General features: G+C 37.3%; 1 protein-coding gene across 1 annotated transcript in view; it reads left to right on the top strand.

The window, feature by feature from the left end:
- Nucleotides 1-20,613, top strand: part of LOC150083513 (phosphatidylcholine:ceramide cholinephosphotransferase 1-like) — a 152,831-nt gene that overhangs the window by 577 nt on the left and 131,641 nt on the right. The gene's annotated exons all lie outside the window — the stretch shown is intronic.

Below are 20,613 nucleotides of genomic sequence, written 5' to 3'. Positions count from 1 at the left end.
TTCGGAGATTTGATCATTGTGGCAGGTGGATTTGTCATTTTAACAACAACGAACCCACCAACATCAAGTATAATTTCGAAATATGAAGAAAATGTATCGTTATATTATTCCTTTTGGATGATAATAAAAGTTCCCTTGCAGAATTTAGTGGTCTTCAACTTTCCAAAGTATTTTTTTTTTTTTTTATTATTATTATAACCCCAAACACGAAAGGTGTTAGAACCTATTGAACTTAGCACCGTGCGTGGGTTGAAGAAATTTAATGATACCAAAGCTCTTTTAATAATCTGATAACAGCTTTTATCTGAATGACAGCAGTTGCTAGCTTCTGGGGTGGGAAGACTCGTAATGAAATTGTATATCAGTTTCATAATCGTCTTAGTGAGCAAAAGTTGAGAATAACTTTTACCCGAATGAATGGTTTTGTTAGATAGCCATATTTTGAACTGTTGATGTTTACTACTCAAAAAAAAAAAAAAAAAAAAAAAAAAAAAGTTACGGTTGCACAGTTAAGCCAAATAACAATTCGTTTTTGCTTGCAATATGGACTCTTTTCTTGTAAACAGAGACCATCCTGTCTTGTAAACGATGGTGTGCTGATCTTTTATTCAAAAATAATTGTTAGTTGTTCATGTACAGGGAAATGGCAGTTATTCGTTAGGAGGGTTAAAAAATTGCGATCATCATCTGTATATGTTTTTCCATTTAAGAGTTATGCAAATGACACTTTACACTTAGTGAGAAGCAGTAGAATGCTAATGTGAACATTCATATCTTTTTCGGGGGAAAGGCAGCGGGGGTAAACTGTTATATTCTAAATAGAAATTTCATTCGATTGTCATTAACAAAAACAAAACTGACACCATTAGTCAGAACATTCTTTAGTGTTATAGATGTCACTGAAGTTGGTGCATCCCACATCAGATTATTTGAAGTCTCTAATAAACTGAATTATATAAATTAATTGAATTTTAATTGTAATGTTTTTTTTTTAATTTTAGGAATTCTTTTTTTAAAAGAAGCAGTACCACAAATGTGAGTGGCAAGGTGCTCTTGTTTATCTTGTATACTTAACAGACCTAAAAACCATATATAACTATTAATTTAATTAAATTAATAATTCATTATTTAGATCCATGAAATGTTTCTTGTAGACTTAGTCTTTCATTTATGTTTTAATGGATAGTACATCATTAACCCAACCTGTCAGCTGATCTGCACCTTCAAATTGTTAAATAGCTGTAAAATTGTATTTTTGATTCACCCACACTTTTTGTACATAGTAGTTGCTCTATTTAAGTGACAGGCTAGTGAAAACTCACTATATTATTAAATTTTGTTTATTATAAACATATAAAATATTAGTAGTAGCAAATAATGCAAGAAAGCAAGCTTATATATTATCAGCCAAAAAAAAAAAAAAAAAAAACATTTTCACCATCACCTGTCTTTGAACCCTTTAATAGTTTGTACAATTTTTCCTTAAATTTATTCAAACTACCCACTCCACAATGCCAGATGGAAGTTTTTTCAACAATCAACTACCTGCTAGCTGAAGAAAAAATGTTGCACCTCCAGCCTGCAACCATTTTTCCTCAATTTAAATTTATGCCCGTGGGGTTGTATGTTGGTTGCCTTGTATTATTGAATCATTTTTAATCATATTTATCAGCCTCTCCAGAGAAGCTTATTTCAAAAGAAAGGCATAAATTAAAATAAGACAATCTGGAGAGGTAAAAGTTTTGTTTATCCCTGATAGTCAGCATGATTTGTCTTAAGATAGATTTGTAAAGTACATGCATTAACATTGTCTTCCAAATAGCTATAGATCTGTTATATTTGCAGTAGTTCAGTCTGTGGTAATTAATAAGCATACCCATTTTTTTGAATAATTGCCATCCAAACTGCATCCAGATAAATTTGTATGACAAATACATTGAATGGATTCACGTTTTATTAGTGGAAAATGATGAAAGAAAGCAAGCTTATAGATCATCAAAAAAAAAAAAAAAAAACCTACCCTCCCCACCTGTACCCCCATGAATTTGTAGAGTTCTTCCTTGGATTTATTCAAACTACCCACTTCCACAACAACAGACAGATATATATTCTAACAATCAATCATCCACTGGCTGAAGGCAAACCTTTCCACATCCTCATGTGTGTAGTCTGAGCAAGAGGAAGAATGCTATCAGCATTGAGCTTGCTAAATCCATTCAGCCCTAAACACCTTAATCAGATCATATCACAGGTGCCTAGCCTTAGGATACTGCAATTTGCAGAACTGAAGCTTTTCTTGGTAAGACCACCCTTTTGTTCACTTCACCAATCTGGTTGCCCTTCTCTACACCTGTTCCAGCAGCTCTAGATCTTTCCTAAAATGAGGCCTCAAGACCTGTACACGATACTCAAGATACAGCCTAACTGTAGTCTTGTACAAAGGCATAATCACCTTATCCTTGCTATCAAATTTCATGTATATCATTGACAAAACACCATGAGCTGTCCTGGCAGCCTGCCTGCACTGCTCAGAAAATTTCATTTTGGATTGTGCAATTAACTGCAGGTCTTCTTCATTTTCCACTGCTTTGAGTGTAGTACCACACAGTTGGTACTCTGGGATTACTGCTACCCATATGCAGTAGAAGAAGAAGAAGAAATCTTTATTGTACAGTAAAGATACAATATATGCCTGCCATGGTGAAAATGCAGTACCTTGCATTTATCACTGTTAAACTTCAACTGCTATTTTTCACTCCATCAGCCTAATTTGTTTAGTTCTTGTTGCAGCAACTTATCTTACTGATTACTCTCATTAACCAACCTTTGTATCATCTGCAGACTTTGACATTAATCCTTATGCCTTCATCACTATCATTAATAAATATAGAAAACAACAATGAGCCCAGCACTTGAACCATGTAGGACTTCACTAATAACATTATTCCCCCAAAGAACAGTGTCCATTGATAACTACTCTGTATTCTTCCAATCAGCTATCACTTTATCCATAGCAGTAATTTGCCTTAATGTGGTATCACTCAAGTTTGCACAGCAGTTGTTGATGTGCAAGCTTTAGTGTTTCACATAAAAGACTTCAGGAAGTCTTGGATTCCAGGAAGGATTAAGCCTTCCTGAAATCCAAGTATATGATATCAAAATATTTTGCATCCAGTTCCCTTGTTACAACATCATAGTTTCTAATCAGATTGGTCAGACAAGACTGCACCTTAATTGTTTTTTTTTTTTTTTGTTTTGTTATTTGGTTTTTAGGAGCATTAGCAACTAAGGCCATATTGCTCCGGGATATGCGGTGGTCATTCCCTGGCCTTTCCGCATCCTCCGTATTTGGTGGTGACGGGCTCGAACCCCGGTCTAATCAAGAAGCATGTGCTACGCACTGCTGCTCCTTCCCACCTGGCTACGGAGGCGCCAACTGCGTCTTGACAAGTCCATTCTGTGACTGTAGTATAATTGCATTCCTCTGTAGGTGGTCCTGCATTACTTCTTAACCAGTGACCTCCATTATTTTCCCTGGAACCAGGGAAAATAATTAAGGCAACAGATCTGTAAATTACTCATGTCGCCTTTTCATCACCCTTGATGAATTTGGGATACATTCACACATCTGCAATCCATATGGATTTCTCCCCTGAATACAAGGATCTCTCATAATTATGGCTAAGGGTTTGCATATCTCCCAATGCCTTTTTTTTATGTTTAGCTTCAACAGTTTCTCTTCCGCTTGCCTTTCACTCATCACAAAATCATTTAGCTCCCTGTTAGTTTGATAAACTTTTGGCATCCCCTTCCATAAAGCATTTTTCATGTATGAATGTGGATGCAAAATACCTATTTAGTTTTTCAGCAACCTGAGCAGAGTCATCAACAGTTAAAAACCATTGACATCAAGGTGGTTCAATGTGATTCAATTCCTTCCTTGCTGACCGGGCTAGCCGGGTGGGTAAAGTGCCTGCCTGGCAACCCAAAGGTCGCTGGTTCGATTCCCGCCTCGGGCTTGGATCAAAGTACTACAAAAACCTTGGGAGGTGCATTATGGCCACGAAGCCTGTGCGCCAACAACTTCCAAAAAAAAAAAAAAAATTCCTTCCTTCCAGTGTTAATATGAGCATAGAAGTCTTTGATGCTGTTGTTTGCCAGTGACGACTTGTAATCTGCCTGTGCTTAACCTTCTTCTTTGTGACTTGATTATAGACTAGTTTATATCTGCCATAGGCTTCTGTATCACCTGATCAGAGCTAGATCAAGGAATTCCTGGGCAGAAAGATTTTTCAGTCCCCTTTTACTAAGGATATATATATATATATTTCTTGCCTGATTGTTCTTCTGTTTTTTGTCCCCCCCTAAAGAATGGTACCCCAGGCAAATGCCCTATCAGCCCGTGCCTTAATCTGGCACTGCACCTTATAATTTATGTGCATCCACACATTTTTCTTCTCTGCCACAAATCTCATTAGTTCATCTGATATCCATTTAGGTCTGTGCCTTGAACAGTATTTCTTAGTTGGCATGAAAAGGCTAGTAGCTTCTATTATTATTTCTCTCAGTGTTTCTCATTTACAATTTCCTGTTGGTAACATCATCATTGGTCCCACTGCATAGAATTTAAACACTGTCTGAGATGCATAGTGATTTCTTGCTTGCCCTGACCAAGTGAAAAGAACTTAATTAGTAAGTGAGAGTAAACACAATAACACATAAAAAACTGACACAAGGCACAGATATTTAGGAGATAATATATATTAAATTTAGCAAATACAGAACAGAAGGATATATATATATATATATAATTTTTTTAAATTTTAATATATGTTATTACATTTAATATGATTTAATAAATTTAATGTTACTAAATTTAATGTTATCTCCTAAATATCTGTGCCTTGTGTCAGTTTTTTATGTGTTATTGTGCTTACTCTCTCATTTACTAATTAAGTTCTTTTTACTTGGTCAGTGCGAGCCAGAAATCACTATGCATCCAAATCCTGACCTCACAGGGTTCTTCAATCACTGTCTGAGACCATTGTAGTCATCCTTATGAAAGCAAAAACCTTTGCCCTTGACAGTAGTTATGTCTTTAAGTAAATTCCACATTAGTACACTGTTATCACTGCCACCTAGTGGGTCTTTTACCTGCAGATTCTGAATGCAAGAAGAATTGCTGCTAATAACCAAGTGAAGTGTATTGATATCTCTGACATGCTGCTGTAGGAAACAGTCATCCAATAAGTACATAGAAATCTTGCTAGTATGTGAGTCATCAACCCACAAATTCCAGTCAATGTCTGGAAAGTTAAAATCCTCTTTATAAGACATTTTGATTTAGTGGCCCACTCTATTTGTCTGTATAGTTTGTTATACTCATCACAGTCATTAGGCCTATAGCACACTCCTACTCACATTTTCCCAGTGCTTATGTCACACCAAACTGACTCAACATTGCACTGGCCACCCATGTTGACTGGATGCAATGCTTTAGATTAAATATTCTTAACTAAGAGCATAATTCCTTTCCCCTCTTGTTTTCTCTCTCCTTCCTGTATACATTCTACTCTCCATGTTTAAATTCTGCATCACTTATGTCTAAGTGACACCACATCTCTGATATCCCTACATTTGATTAATCAGTACTTCAAGTTGATATCCTCCTGGCATTAGTGTACATGAAGTATATATGTTTACTTAGCGTATTACAGCCCATGTATTTACTTGTTTTGTGATGACCTATAGCACAGCTAGAGTTGCCTGACACCTTGCTTTCCAGGCTGCTGCATATTCTGATTTCTATCGGAAGCAGTGCAAGAATCACTTTCACCTCTGCCTGCATTCTAGTTAATCTATTATTCTGCGTATCCACCCCCAAACTAGCAAGTTTCCAACCTGATATGAATGCCTTGATAGCATCAGGAAATATTCTTGTATCCCATCCCTGTAAAGGCATTCTCTTCTGTTAACAAGCATAGACCATGCTGTGAAAAATTCTACTCCATTAGTCTTGCACATTCTTTCCAGGGCTGAATTGATTGACAAGACTCTTAGCATTACTATCTCCTATCATGTCTGGGCAAATTGATATTAATTGCCCATACTCTGACAACTCAGTGATAACTTACACAAAGTTCAAGAAAAGTTATCTGAATTTTGAGAAATCTCTGTTAAATAGGATAAAAATTACCACACAAAACTATGTCAGCAGGCATGGCCATTTAATGGCTAAAACACTTTCAAACTTGCTTTTATTTATATTAGAAAGAGTGGGTTACAGCTATAGAGAGATATTGAAAATATGGTACTAAGAGTATTAAAGTATTACTAAATGAGTCACAAAATATGTTATTTTATTTATAGTTAATTTATGGCCATTAAAAAATCTTTCATTTCAATAATTAAACATCTAGTAACAATATTTTATAATCTATATTAAAATTTTCCATATGGCACAAGTAGTTTATAAAGACCCCTTATATGATTGAGCAGTGGTAATTTGTTTTTTTTGAATACTGAAGGAGTGAAATCTGTAGACAACTGAAGCAGTAGTATGATGAAGCATGTATTGCCAAAATAAAAGTTTAATCAGTACAAATGTCTAACACCTGAGTTCCAAATGATGGAATTGACACATTGTAAAGAATCTTAATTTAGAAAAATTGATAAATCTACATGAAATAATTGGTGCACTATGACGTACAGTCATAGTGCATCAATTATTTCATGTAGATTTGAAGAAAGGTTGTTATTATTGAGTTCTAATCAATGGAAAAACACATTTGAATGCTTGTAAAAAATAAGTCTTTTGGAATGTTTTCTAGCCAGAGGGTAATGAATTGTTCATATTTTTACTGGGGTACGAAAGCATGATTCATTATTATGGCCCAGAAAGGTTCAGTGGAATAGAGAATTTCATGCCAGTCACTGCAGCAAATAGCTCTGTTTTTGGACTGTAGATTACACCAGAACAAAAAAAATAAGTAAAGGAGTTTATTTCAGCATGTTAATGCCAGGCTACATTTATCCTGTACAACCACTGTAAAACTGGAATGTAAAAAACCTCTGGAATTTGTTAAAATCTAGTACATTATATATATATATATATATATATAAAAAAAATTACAATCTGGAAATATTAAGGAAGCAATTCGGCACTAGTATCAACAATCTCATTTGTCTTTAAGAAGCTGTGCAAAAAAAAAAAGTGGGTGATATTTCTCTTTTAGTGCTCTTGCTGACTAAGCAAAAAACTTCATAACTTGCATAAATTGCTCTTATTAATTATAGTGTTTGTGTGAGTTGGTTACCAGTTTGATGTCCTTTTAGAATGGTTCATTGGAACAGCTGAGAGCAAAGAGAGATAGAAAATGTCCATATAACTACTCATAAAACTCATCAGTTAAGTGACAAGTTATAATGGTGCCAAAAATGAATCTTAGTGAAATTGATTGATTGAATTAATTTCTCACAGTCAATTTAAATTAAAGAATAATTTCACATTACAGGACAAAATATTTTTTTTGTCCTGTAATGTCAAAACACATTTCTTGATATTCTCTCTGATACTGTACTAGGTATGCACTTAAAATTCAAGTATGTGATGTGACTTCGCTATTACTTTGTGTATCATCATTTGTTTACATTTAAAAATTGTATTTACATTTTTAACTACTAGAACTAACTTTTATTCATACTTCTTTATAGATGTAAACAAATTGTTGTTAGTGCTAATGTTCATTGAAACCTGATTCTCCAAAACTGTAAACCACCGATCATATTACTCTAGATTTCAGAAAATTTTAAGAGTCGGGCACCTCTCAGCTGAAGGCTGCTGCAGCTTTTAGAGTTTAATGTAATTCTGATCTAACTTCTTTCTTTGTATTTTTGGAAACTTAAATATTTTAAGGGGTCTTGATTTCATAACAGTAACCAAACCTGATAACATACAGAATGAAGAGTTCTCTCAAGAAATTAAAAATACTTTCACTAAATGAAAATTAAAATAGTTTAATAATAAATTTTTCTGTTAATTTTGAATAACCCATATAATAAAATATTTTTTATTAATAAAAAACTAGGGGGCTTTGCTGTCTGCTCACTTTGCTCGCCAACCCCTGCGCATGGTTTTTTATGTAAAATGTAGGGGTATGATTTGGTAAGTCAAATCTTTTCTATGTAAAAGACACACATATTTTTTTTTTTTTTTTTTTTTTTTATGAGAACCCCAAACACAAAAGGTATCAAAACCTATAGTACTTAGTACCATGCATGGGTTGAAGGAGAAGTATGGGGAGAGGGGAGGGGGATGCCGGAAACTTTGCTCTAGAGACTAAACATGGGTTTCACCACTTCAAGCCTCCAATAAGCAAAGTGGTGGTATTTCACCGGTTGATGAAAGTCATCTACCACCTTTAGACCGGGTTCGAGCCCGTCACCACCAAATACGGAAGATGCGGAAAGGTCAGGGAATGACCACCGCATATCCCGGAGCAATATGGCCTTAGTTGCTAATGCTCCTAAAAACCAAATAACAAACAAACAAACATCTACCACCTGTGTCAACACACTGATCAATATCTAATCAAGAAATGATCTATGTAATTATTTACCTGTGCATTTGTATAGTGATGCAATTGCCCCGCCCAATTGTACCACGTGACCCACACTCTCTTCTCCCATTGGCTACCCCACCACGTGGCATTCTCAAGGTTGAATAAATATCACTATGCCATTATTTACCTGCATTTACATAGGTCACTTAGGAAAAGGCCTTTTGTTTTGGGTTCCATAATGCATTAGGAATATTGTTGCATCCAAAAGAGCAGGACTAAAATATTTATAAACTATGTAAATATTTAAAATATTTACAAATATACAAAATATATCGGGACAATGGGTCCTTTCATCAGCTGACATTAATATACAAAAAAATGTTACAATGGAATATCAAATGATGCTGGGTGGGCATGGTCATGTATTAGATAGTGAAGCACGTGCATGAGATTGGTGAATGTTATGGAGGCAGTTGTCTTGCAGTGCATGGAATGTTGGAATGCCTCCCACGTACACACTCTACATTGTCAACAACAAGTGTCTGATTCTGCCCACTAATCCATTTGTGTTCCTTCCATTTAATGTTCACCAAACTCGTGTACTTGCTTCACTGTCTAATACATGACCATGCCCGGTATCATTTGATGTTTCGATTGTAATGTTTTTTTGTATATTAATGTCAGCTAATGAAAGGGACCCATCATCCTAATATAGTAGAGGTATGATTGTAAATAGTTTATAATTTTTTAAATGTTTTAGTTTTTTGTAAATATTTGTATAGCTTTGTTATTATTTGTATAATAATAACATTATACTAACTTAATGATCGAAATCTAATCAGGAAATGACCCATGTAATTATTTACCTGTGCATTTCTAGTGATGTAATTGCCCCGCTCTCTTCTCCAATTGGGATGAATAAATATCACTAGGAGGAAAACTTTTTTAATGTATAGATAGATTAATTGCTTGCATATGTATAATTACTAAGTGTTCACTAAGCATTGGCCATGGTTTTGAATTCTGCCCTGGATATAAACACTTGCATAATATTAAACTTGAAGATTTTCCATTACATAGTGTGATGAATAATATTCCCTGTACAAAACTTAGAGCCATGTTAAATACAGGTCCATGAAAAAAAAAGACACATCAGTTTGAATATCTATATTTTTTGATGTAGTGACCTGGTATTGTTGAGTTTGATATCATTTAACATGCAAGACATTAGTTTTCCAACTAGTTAGTGATGCACCCTAGAAGGAAAGTTCTGTAAGCAAGATGAAGTATGCTACTGAACAGTGTTTTGTGTGTGTGTGTGAGAGAAAAGGTTTAATAAAACTGTCGGTTAATAATTGAAGTTTTTTTTTCACTTAAACAAAACTGTGGTGAGTTTAAAGTGAGATTTGGGTTTAGAAAAATTCTAGGAAGGTTTCCACACAGTGGCTCAAGACTATGTACAATGAATGTGTTTCTTCATTTACCGAAGGAAAATTTTAATAAGGCCATCTCTAATTGATATCCTGGATGTTGGATTGGGTGGTTTTGGCTTCTACCTGCTGGATCTGAATCCATGTAGTTATTTTCTGTGGGGGATTCCTGAAGGGCTACTTGGGTCTACAGGAATAATCCACATACTGTTGAAGAAGTGAAAGGTAAAATTACAGCCATTATTGTAGTTGTCTCTGAAGGCACACAAGTTGGCAGTTATGGTAATCTTCAGTTAACATCTGTGATGGCCTTGGATGCACAGAATCACATCTAGCCAAGTGGTCAGTTGTGGTGGTACAATGTGCTTTGAGTGACCTAGGTTCAAGCCTGTGACCACTAAATATGGTGCTGTTTCTTGTATTCTCTTTCTCTTGTGAACTCCTCTGATTGTGTGGTTGCTTCGGAGTATAAAAACAGTTTATTTTGTATTGAATGTTTTTGCTTGAATAAAATTTGCACACCTTTCATGTTTAATTACGCAAAACTTCCCAGTGTTCAGTGTAATACATAAAATTAATTAGATATCAAACTGTTGGTCTTTTTTTGATGAACCTCTGTATTCCTTAACACCATGTTTCTTAAACTGTGGACCACAACTGCCACCCACCAGGGGTTCACAATTCTTAAATTTTTCCTCAGGTTTTAAATTTTTGTTTTATTTATTTAAAATACAACAGTTTTATAAAGTTTTGTTTTATTTGATATATAGATTAAAATTTAATTATTAAAAGTGAATGGTGTGTTTTTTGTGTCAAACTTTAACCCAAATGAAATCACTTTTGTGGGGGATTGCAATAAATTTGTTTATTGTAGCATCGTGGTATAGCAAAGTTTGAGAAGCTCTACCTTAACATTATTATATTTCTTAAAATAGGTTGGAATAGATGACTCTAATCAACCGGTGCAATAACACCACTTTGCTTATTGTAGGCTTGAAGTGGTGGAACCCATGTTTAGTCTCTAGAGCTAAGTTCTGGTCAACCCTTCCCTATCTCTTCCATCACACAGTACGATTGATGACTTTTGAGGTTATGATGAACATCGAGATCCAATATTCCTTACATTTCGAGGGTGCAGCTCTAAAACGGTGTTCGCAGGCCGGCCGCTAGTTAGTACACCGGACCGAACCTATTGGTAACTCTCTAGGAGGCTTCCGGATCAGCTAGTGTATAATCTTGCTACTCTGCCAGATAGTGACTGGAGGGAGTCCGAGTAGTGTGTATGCGGGGAGCATTGTCGAGGCCACGTTATGTCAAGGATCTGGGTATATTCTTACCACGTGTACGCCATATCCAAAAATTTCATTACTTCATACAGCATGTCCCACCCACTTTTTCTCACTATTGAATACACCATGAATTGTCAAACTAATAGAGCAAGCTTATCTGCGAAAAGATCTAAACCTCCCAAGCACTTCCTAATTCATTTCACAAATATACGTGGTCTCAATTCTAATCTCAACGATGTCCATTTCCACTTGCAATCTGCCAGACCCCATGTACTTTTTCTGACAGAATCTCAGTTATCAGTTGATTCAACTACTGCTCATCTCAGATGTCAAAATTATTCGCTGTATGATTCCTTTCGCCTCAAAGGTGGTACTTGTGCATATGTCCGTTCTGATATTCCCTGTCAGAGACTTGGCAATTTGGAATCTACTCTCTTTTATCTTCTCTGGCTTAAAATCTCTCTATCTCATTGTGCCAAATTCATCTGTTGTCTCTACCGTTCTCCCAACTCCACTAATCACTTGGAGCTCTTTGACTTCCTCTCTTTGCAACTTGACCTTCTCCAGTCCAACATTCCTAACAGTGAGGTAATTTTCCTTGGTGATTTTAATGTTCAAAACTCCAGCTGTCTTCCATTTTCTAGTCACACCGACCCAGCTGGTCGAGATGCTGAGGCTTTTGCAATTACAATTACCTTGCACAGATTGTTCATTTACCTACAAGAATACCGGACAATCCTAATCATAAAGCCAATATGCTTGATCTTTTTCTCACAAACAACCCTTCTAAGTACCTGGTCGAAGTGAGAGGTCCTTTAGACACTTCAGATCACAACTTGGTGATTGTCTCTTCTCCAATGGAGCCTTTATCTCATGGCTATTCCCAACCTCGTGTTGTTTGGCATTACAAGAATGCAAAATGGGATGACCTGTGAGATTTCTTTTCCGTGGTCGGATTACTGTTTCAAAACTTCTGATGTCAATGTTTGCTCAGATCGTGTCAGTGAAATTATTCTTGCAGGAATGGAATCCTTTATCCCACACTCCACTTTAAAATCTTGTCCTTTATCTAAACCTTGGTTTTCCAATAAATGTGCTAAGGCAGTTCAAGAGAAGAATGTTGCATATCGTAATTGGCTTGTTTCTAATTCTTCAGTTTCATTTTCTGCCTACACCAAACCTCGCAACAATTGTAAAGCAGTTATTAATCAGTCCAAACTAGAGTTTGAACAGGCTAAGAGTAGAAAACTTGCTTCTTGCCCTAATGGTAGCCGAGCATCCTGGTCTCTTGCCAAACTTATTGGCTGCAACTTTTACCCATCTCTGCTCCCACCTCTGTCCAAACCAGATGGTTCTGTCGTCACTTCAGCCAAGGATAAAGCTGACCTGCTAGCATCCCATTTTTCTTCCAACTCATGTATTAATGATCTTGGTAAAACACCTCCCAACATGCTCCATTCAATGCCTCCTGTGGTCTTCCATCAAAAGGATGTCAGAAGGATTTTAACGAATTTTGATGGTAGGAAAGCTCCAGGTCCCGATGATATTTCTCCACTTGTTCTCAAAACCTGTGCTCCTGAACTTACTCCTATTCTTTTCCGCCTTTTTTTCACTTTCTTATTCCAAAGGTGTTTTTCCTTCTGCTTGGAAATTTGCTCGTATCCAGCCAGTTCCTAAAAAGGGTAACAAATCACTCCAATCCAGTTATCGTCCCATTGCAATTACTTCTACTCTTTCTAAAGTAATGGACAAATGAATTAACCGCCAACTCTTAAACTACCTAGAAACCTTCCATCTGATCAACAATCATCAGTATGGATTCCGTCAGTGTCGATCCACTGGTGATATTCTGGCTTATGTTACCCATTTATTTATATACTAGTTCGATAAAACAGAAGTAGTTGCTCTTGACATCTCAAAGGCTTTCGATTGTGTTTGGCATAATGATCTTCTAAACAAGTTTCCATCTTATGGTTTGCCAACTGTTTTTAGTAATTGGTTATCCAGTTTTCTCTTTGATTGCTCACTGAGGGTGATGGTAGATGGCTCTCTGTCTTCTAACTTCTCCACTAATGCCGGTGTCCCCCAAGGTTCAGTTCTTTCCCCCACTCTTTTTCTCTTGTATATTAATGACCTTCTGCCATTGACTGGAAATCCTATACATATTTTTGCCGATGATAGCACATTGCATTCTACTTTCCATTTTGAGAAACCTTGTCCTGCTCAATCAGCTTCAACTTCTCGAAAATTTGCTACCAATTCCTTAAATGCTGATCTTCAGGTAATTCTCCAGTGGGGCAAAGACAACTTAGTTGATTTCAACCCTTCTAAAACTCAGTCTTGTGTTATGTCTCGCAAAAAGGATTCTTCTGCTCCTATGCTTATCTTTAGTGACACTTCCAATTTCTAGGCAAAATGATTTATCTCTTTTCTAATGTTCTCAAGAGACATTACAAATATTGCTTTCTCTGCATCTAAAAACTTGTTTTTCTCTTTCGCTCTCTGCGTTACTTTTCTTCCAAACAGCTGCTCACTCTGTATAAATCGCAAATCCGCCCTGCCATGGAATATTGTTCCCACATCTGGGGTGGTGCCCCCAAAACCTCTCTCAGGCTTCTAGGTTCCATTCAGAAGAGGGCAGTCAGGTTAATTAATGACTCATCTCTAACAGAGTCTCTCCACTCGCTTCTCATAGATGTACTGTTTCTGCTGCATGCCTTTTCTACAGATACTTCCACGGGCACTGTTCTTCTGAATTGGCTTCTATAATTCCCGCTCTCTCTTTCAAAACAGTCTGAACACGTGCTGCAACCAGCCATCATCCATTTACTGTCCAACTTCAAACTCACAGAACCAACTTTTCATCTTCCTCGTTTATTCATTCAACTGCCGTTTTCTGGAACAACTTTCCTTCATGCATATTTCCTGAAAATTGCAGTCTACAGAAGTTCAAGTCCAATGTCAACAAATATCTTCTTTTGTCTTCTCAACCTCCAACCAAAGCACGGTACTAAGTACTATAGGTTCTAACACCTCTCATGTTTGGGGTTTACATAAAAAAAAAGTAGCCTAACACTAAATTAAGTTGTAAATAGTTAAGGTGCAATGGACCTTATATATTGTAGGCTTTAGACCCTCTGATATATTGGGAAGGAGATGTAAACATTCTTTACATATCTTAAACCGTGACCTTTAAAAGGATTCTGCCTTCTTATCTGAATAAACATGTTGTTGTGGAATTTAACAACACATAGTAAATTTGTTAAAGTAAAATATTCAGTAACGAATGGGCTTGGCGTACTGGGATCCATGGTTGAAATAACATACACGTATAAATTATAGATCCAGTTTAATGTAAAAATACAAATATATACTAACAGGCAGTAGCTTTCAAGACTGGCATGTCTCTTCATCAACTGAAATTCAAATACAAAAATACAACGGATAGGTGCAATGAGTTGAGTGAGGCATGTTAATCATGTGCCATTGTTGTTGCACGGACGTGCGTTGCTTTTACTCCACTGAACATCTAGCATTAAAATGGTTGTCTCTAGGATGGGGTGTAGACCTATGCCTTTGTGGCGGTTTATTGCCTTTGGATTGTTTAATATGTTAAGTGACTCTAGCCATAGGCGGTGGTGAAAGTGTCGTGAGTGGTCTACTACTTAAGTCACGTTTGGGATCAAGATCGTGGTTGGTGGCCCAAAAATGTTCCGCAACTGCGGACTGGTCAGTTTCGGCAAGCCGGATTGCTCTGTCATGTTCCGTAAGGCGATCTCGGAGACACCTTGATGTTTCTCTTATGTAGCAACTGTCACAGTCTCTACAGGTGATGCGATATACTACATTGCTGCGTAAGACAGGTGTGACAGGGGTCTTCACACTGGAGACAAGTGAATGTAGGTAACTGCACGCATTTGATGTTGTAATTTCTAAGGACCTTCGAGATCCGTCCTGACACGCCTGGATAATAGGGCATGTAGGCGGACGATATACCATCTTGGTTCGGTGGTCTTGGGTGGGATGTGAGTTCTTGTGCTTGTAATAGGTACCTGCCTAGCACATGGGATGGATAACCACATTTGGTTATGTCCGCCTTCACACGGGAGATCTCGTTACGCCTAATTGTTTCAGTGCTGGAATGGCTCCAGGCCCTGGAGAATAGGGTGCGGGCAGTGCTATTGAGATGACTTAGTGGGTGGCCGGATCTGTAGTTAGTGAATTGACCGCACCACATAGGTTTGCGGTATACTGAAGTCTCTAGATGTGGGCCTATGCGATGCACTAGGACATCCAGGAACGGGAGCGCATCGTTGACCTCAAACTCTATAGTAAACTTGGAGGAGCAAATATACCGGAATCCACCTACACCTATTACAACATGGTGTAGATACGTTGACGATATTTTTACTGTAATACCACGTGGCTCTGAAACAGCACTACTGGAATACCTCAACTCCCTATCTAATTTCATCAAGTTTACTATAGAGTTAGAGGTCAATGACGCGCTCCCGTTCCTGGATGTCCTAGTGCATTGCATAGGCCCACATCTAGAGACTTCAGTATACCACAAACCTATGTGGTGCTGTCAATTCACTAACTACAGATCCGGCCACGCACCAAGTCATCTCAATAGCACTGCTTGCACCCTATTCTCCAGGGCCCGGAGCCATTCCATCACTGATACAATTAGGCGTAATGAGATTTCCCGTGTGAAGGCGGACATAACCAAATGTGGTTATCCATCCCATGTGCTAGGCAGGTACCTCTTACAGGCACAAGACCACCGAACCAAGATGGTATATCGTCCGCCTACATTCCCTATTATCCAGGCGTGTCAGGACAGATCTCGAAGGTCCTTAGAAATTACAACATCAAATGTGTGCAGTTACCCTGCAGGAACCTACATTCACTTGTCTCCAGTGTGAAGACCCCTGTCACACCTGTCTTATGCAGCAATGTAGTATATCGCCTCACTTGTAGAGACTGTGACAGTTGCTACATAAGAGAAACATCAAGGTGTCTCCAAGATCGCCTTACGGAACATGACAGAGCAATCCGGCTTGCCGAAACTGACCAGTCCTCAGTCGCGGAACATTTTTGGGCCACCAACCACGATCTTGATCCCAAACGTGACTTTGAAGTAGTAGACGACTCACGGACACTTTCGCCACTGCCTGTGGCTAGAGTCACTTAACATATTAAACAATCCAAAGGCAATAAACCGCCACAAAGGCATAGGTCTACACCCCATCCTAGAGACAACCGTTTTAATGCTAGATGTTCAGTTGAGTAAAAGCAGCGCATGTCCGTGCAACAACAATGGCACATGATTAACGTGCCTCACTCAGCTCATTGCACTTATCCGTTGTATTTTTGTATTTGAATTTCAGTTGATGAAGAGACACGCTAGTCTCGAAAGCTACTGCCTGTAAGTATATGCTTGTATTTTTACATTAAACTGGATTTATAATTTATACGTGTATGTAAAATATTCACTAAGAAAATATTAAGGATTTTGTCCATTTCTCCCCCTCCCATAATATTTCAATAATTTGAGCAAATTAGCTTGCATCTCACCATGGACCATAGAATGATTTCAAATAGACTGCTGAAGTATAACATTGAGTTAAGCGATAGAAAGATTTATGAACAGCATATGAATATTAATTAAATATAGTCATCGCACAGAAAAGCTAAATGAAAGTTTATATTAGTACCAAGTTGGAAAAAATTTTTTCATAAGACATCGTTTGACATGACATATCTTATATTTTGAGTTGCCAAATTTCTTATCAATACAGTGTGACATAAGCCACCATCTTATATAATATACTCTACATTATATAAATATATAGTATTAACATATGTAAAAAGTTAATTATGAGAATTCATTGGCTAAGAGTGCAGGGAAAAGTATAAAAAAGTTCTTTGCTACTTTTATGTTAACTAGAAGGAAAGGGATGAATCACATTGGTGAATAATTGATAAACCTGTAAAGGTTGCTGACAAACTGAATAAATATATTATCTACATTCACATGAAGATTTTAGGGAGGGGATACCAGAAGTATACGTTAGTTCTGTTGGGGATTTAATGATGTTTATGATACTTGAAAGCAATCTGGAAGAGAAATTGTTGAAAGTAAAAGGAAATGAACTTGGGGGCTGATGCAACAGCAAAAGATGCAAACATCTCCAGTCCATTAGTCCCTCCTCTTGGATTCAGTGGAAGAACCTACAGATGTGCAAGTTTCCTTCCTTATCCTAAAGGGAGTAAGAGGGCAAAGTGAGTATTTATAGAACTGCAAGCTTGTCTTTTGTATGCCAAAAAAAAATAATGGAGTCAATGTTGTTAGTTGTTAAAGTAGTTAATGTAGGATCACCTTGATAGGAAAGCAGTTATATGGCAATTATAGCATAGATTCATTAAGAGGTGATCTTGCCTGACCAATCTGATTATTTATTATGAGGCAGAGGCGCCTCTGTAGCCAGGTGGGAAGGAGCAGCAGTGCGTAGCACACGCTTCTTGATTATATCGGGGTTCGAGCCCGTCACCACCAAATACGGAGGATGCTGAAAGGTCCGGGAATGATCACCACATATCCCGGAGCAATATGGCCTTAGTTGCTAATGCTCCTAAAAACCAAATAACAAACAAACAACAAACAATTATGAGGCAGTTGCAAAAGAATTAAATGGAAAAATGAAGGAAGCAAGAAACAAATTCTATGTGGCCTTTAGGTCAGCATGATAGAGCTGGTAGGTTATTACTGCAATAACAAGCTAATAACAAGGTTTGTCAAAACTTGTGTGGTACCTGTGGCTCTCTATGCATCAGAAATATGATTCTCTACCCCTCCAGCTTACCTGCAGAAGTTCTTGTGGCTTGAGTATTGGCTTCTGCGATCCCTCAGTAGGACTTGAGGACATCCCCTTACCATCTCTAGGGCTATACTGCATGGGACAACCCCTTGGAAACAAATCATCACCACTCACAATATAATTACTCTTTCTCAGCTTATTTTGGGAAGACTAGATGCTCTCAGTATATAGCCTCTTCATCCTGCTTAAGAATAATGGAAGAATATCTAACCAGCAAGCATCTATGATCCAACCTGCCTTCAACCAAATAAGCTGTCTGAGTCATAGCCCCCAGCAAAGATGATTGGATTCCTAAATATCAGGCCTGAAGCAATTTGCTTGGATAAGGCCTATAGATCAGAAGTTTTGCTGATGCTTATGTAGTTTTGCAATTTTAGACCTTCCAATTTGCCTTCGCTTTCCGTGTGTCCCTGGTTACAGGATGAACTTTGCTCCTTCTGTTTTGGACAGCCTGCAACAACCTTTTGGCACCCCTGCACGCTTCTTTGTTGAGTGCTCAATGTATTTTTAGCATTTATATTGAAAATTCTTCTGTCTTAGCCTACTGTAATTAATTTTCTGACTGGATCTCTGTATCTTTTGTATTACCCAATATACTGTATATATATATATGTATTGTTTTAATCTGTTGTAGTTGTGTCTACCCTCCTAGCATTTGGATGCCATCTAGGGATGGCTGTAACATTTCCTCTACCTGAACAAATAATAATAATATTGATATAATATACAGGTAGACCTCTGTTTACGATGGGGTTCTGTTCCTGAAGGTTGTCACAAAAAAAAAATCAGTGTAAAACGATAATATTGATATAATATACAGGTAGACCTCTGTTTACGATGGGGTTCTGTTCCTGAAGGAACTGTCACAAAAAAAAAAAAAAAAATCAGTGTAAAACGATAATATTGATATAATATACAGGTAGACCTCTGTTTATGATGGGGTTCTGTTCCCGAAGGAACTGTCACAAAAAAAAAATCAGTGTAAAACGAATCTAATTATATAATGTAAGTCAATGAGAAGTCATTGAGTTACGTTCCAGGCCCCTCTCAAAATTGACATAAGTAATATAATATTATATCTGAAGCTCTGAAATGAATGGTGTGAATGCAAAAACAGCATTTTTATGAATATAAAATCAATTAAATGTAATATAGTATAAATTAACCAAACTAAATTTAATTAAATAAAAAAATTATGTACATTTACTTTGATATGTTCAAAGCCCAGACTGAAAGTTTTTGTAAGCACCACTGTAAGGCCCCTGCATTGATCTTTTTGACAGTGGTGTAATTCAGAGATTTTACTTCTCTTATGAAGTCCCTGGTTGAGGATCTTTCCTTTTTTTGAAGTAAGCATGCATGTTGACTGTAGAGATTTCCTCTTTCTTTCTTTCTTTCTTTGAGAACCTCAGAACACTTCTCCTTTACACTTTTGCACCTGCTCCCAGTTGTAGTTGGTCTCACAGAGCTCATCAGTGAGGGTCTCCCTGGCTGAAAGGATGTGCTGTAGATCGCTTGTATTGATAGATTTTAGAGGAGGCTCTTTTTCTTTTTCCTCCCCATTCTGTTGGCTTAGTTCTTTAACCAATTCTTTAGAGTCTTCATTGGAAAGTTTCTGTCTATGGCTATCCAACAACTCTGTTACATCTTCATCTGTAACTTCGTCCAATCCCACTTCTTGTGCCAGCCTGCTAACGTCTTCAACAATGTTCTCCACTGGCTCTAATCCTGTGAATTCATGCATAAATTGTGGAAGAAGCTTGCACTACACTCCATTCACAGAGTTCACCGATACTTCCTCCCAAGCCACGTTGATGTTATAATGCCTTCGGAATGTCGAATGAGTGCCAATAATCCTTGATAATTTTATCTGACCTGTCCAAAACTCTCACCATTTCCATGAAGGTTTGGTGAAGGTAATAGGCTTTAAAGGTTGCTATTACTTCCTGGTTAATTGGTTGCAGAAGTGAAGTAGTGTTTGGTGGCATGTAAACAACATTGACATCCAGAGATGTTCTGACTTCAGAAATGTTTGCAGGATGCCCACGGACATTGCCCAAGATCCTTGGCTGGTAACTCATTTTCTTGACAAAAACAGAGCATAGTAGGGTAAAAATAGTTTGTGTACCAATCCAACAAGATTTCCTGTGTCACCCAAGTCCACCTAATCCACATCCATTTCATTGGCAATAAGGCTGTTTGTAGGTCCCTGAGAGCATGTCTTGAATGGTACACCAACATTGGTTTTAATTTTAAAGTGCCAGAGACATTTGCACTTAGCAGAAGCATTAGCCTGTCTTTTGCAGCCTTTAAACCTTGTGCAGACTGCTCTTCATGGGCAACGAAGGTTTGTGATGGCAATTTCTTCCAATAAAGTCCAGTCTTGTTAACATTAAAAATGAGATCAAGAGGATAATTACCCTCCTCTAAAAACTCTGAAGGAAATGCT

This window comes from Mastigoproctus giganteus, chromosome 7, assembly GCF_048544385.1.
Source record: "Mastigoproctus giganteus isolate SK-2022 chromosome 7, ASM4854438v1, whole genome shotgun sequence".
Classification (NCBI taxonomy): Eukaryota; Metazoa; Arthropoda; class Arachnida; order Uropygi; family Thelyphonidae; genus Mastigoproctus; species Mastigoproctus giganteus.
Note: the sequence above shows the minus strand (reverse complement) of the source record. Positions and strands in the feature narration are given on the sequence as shown.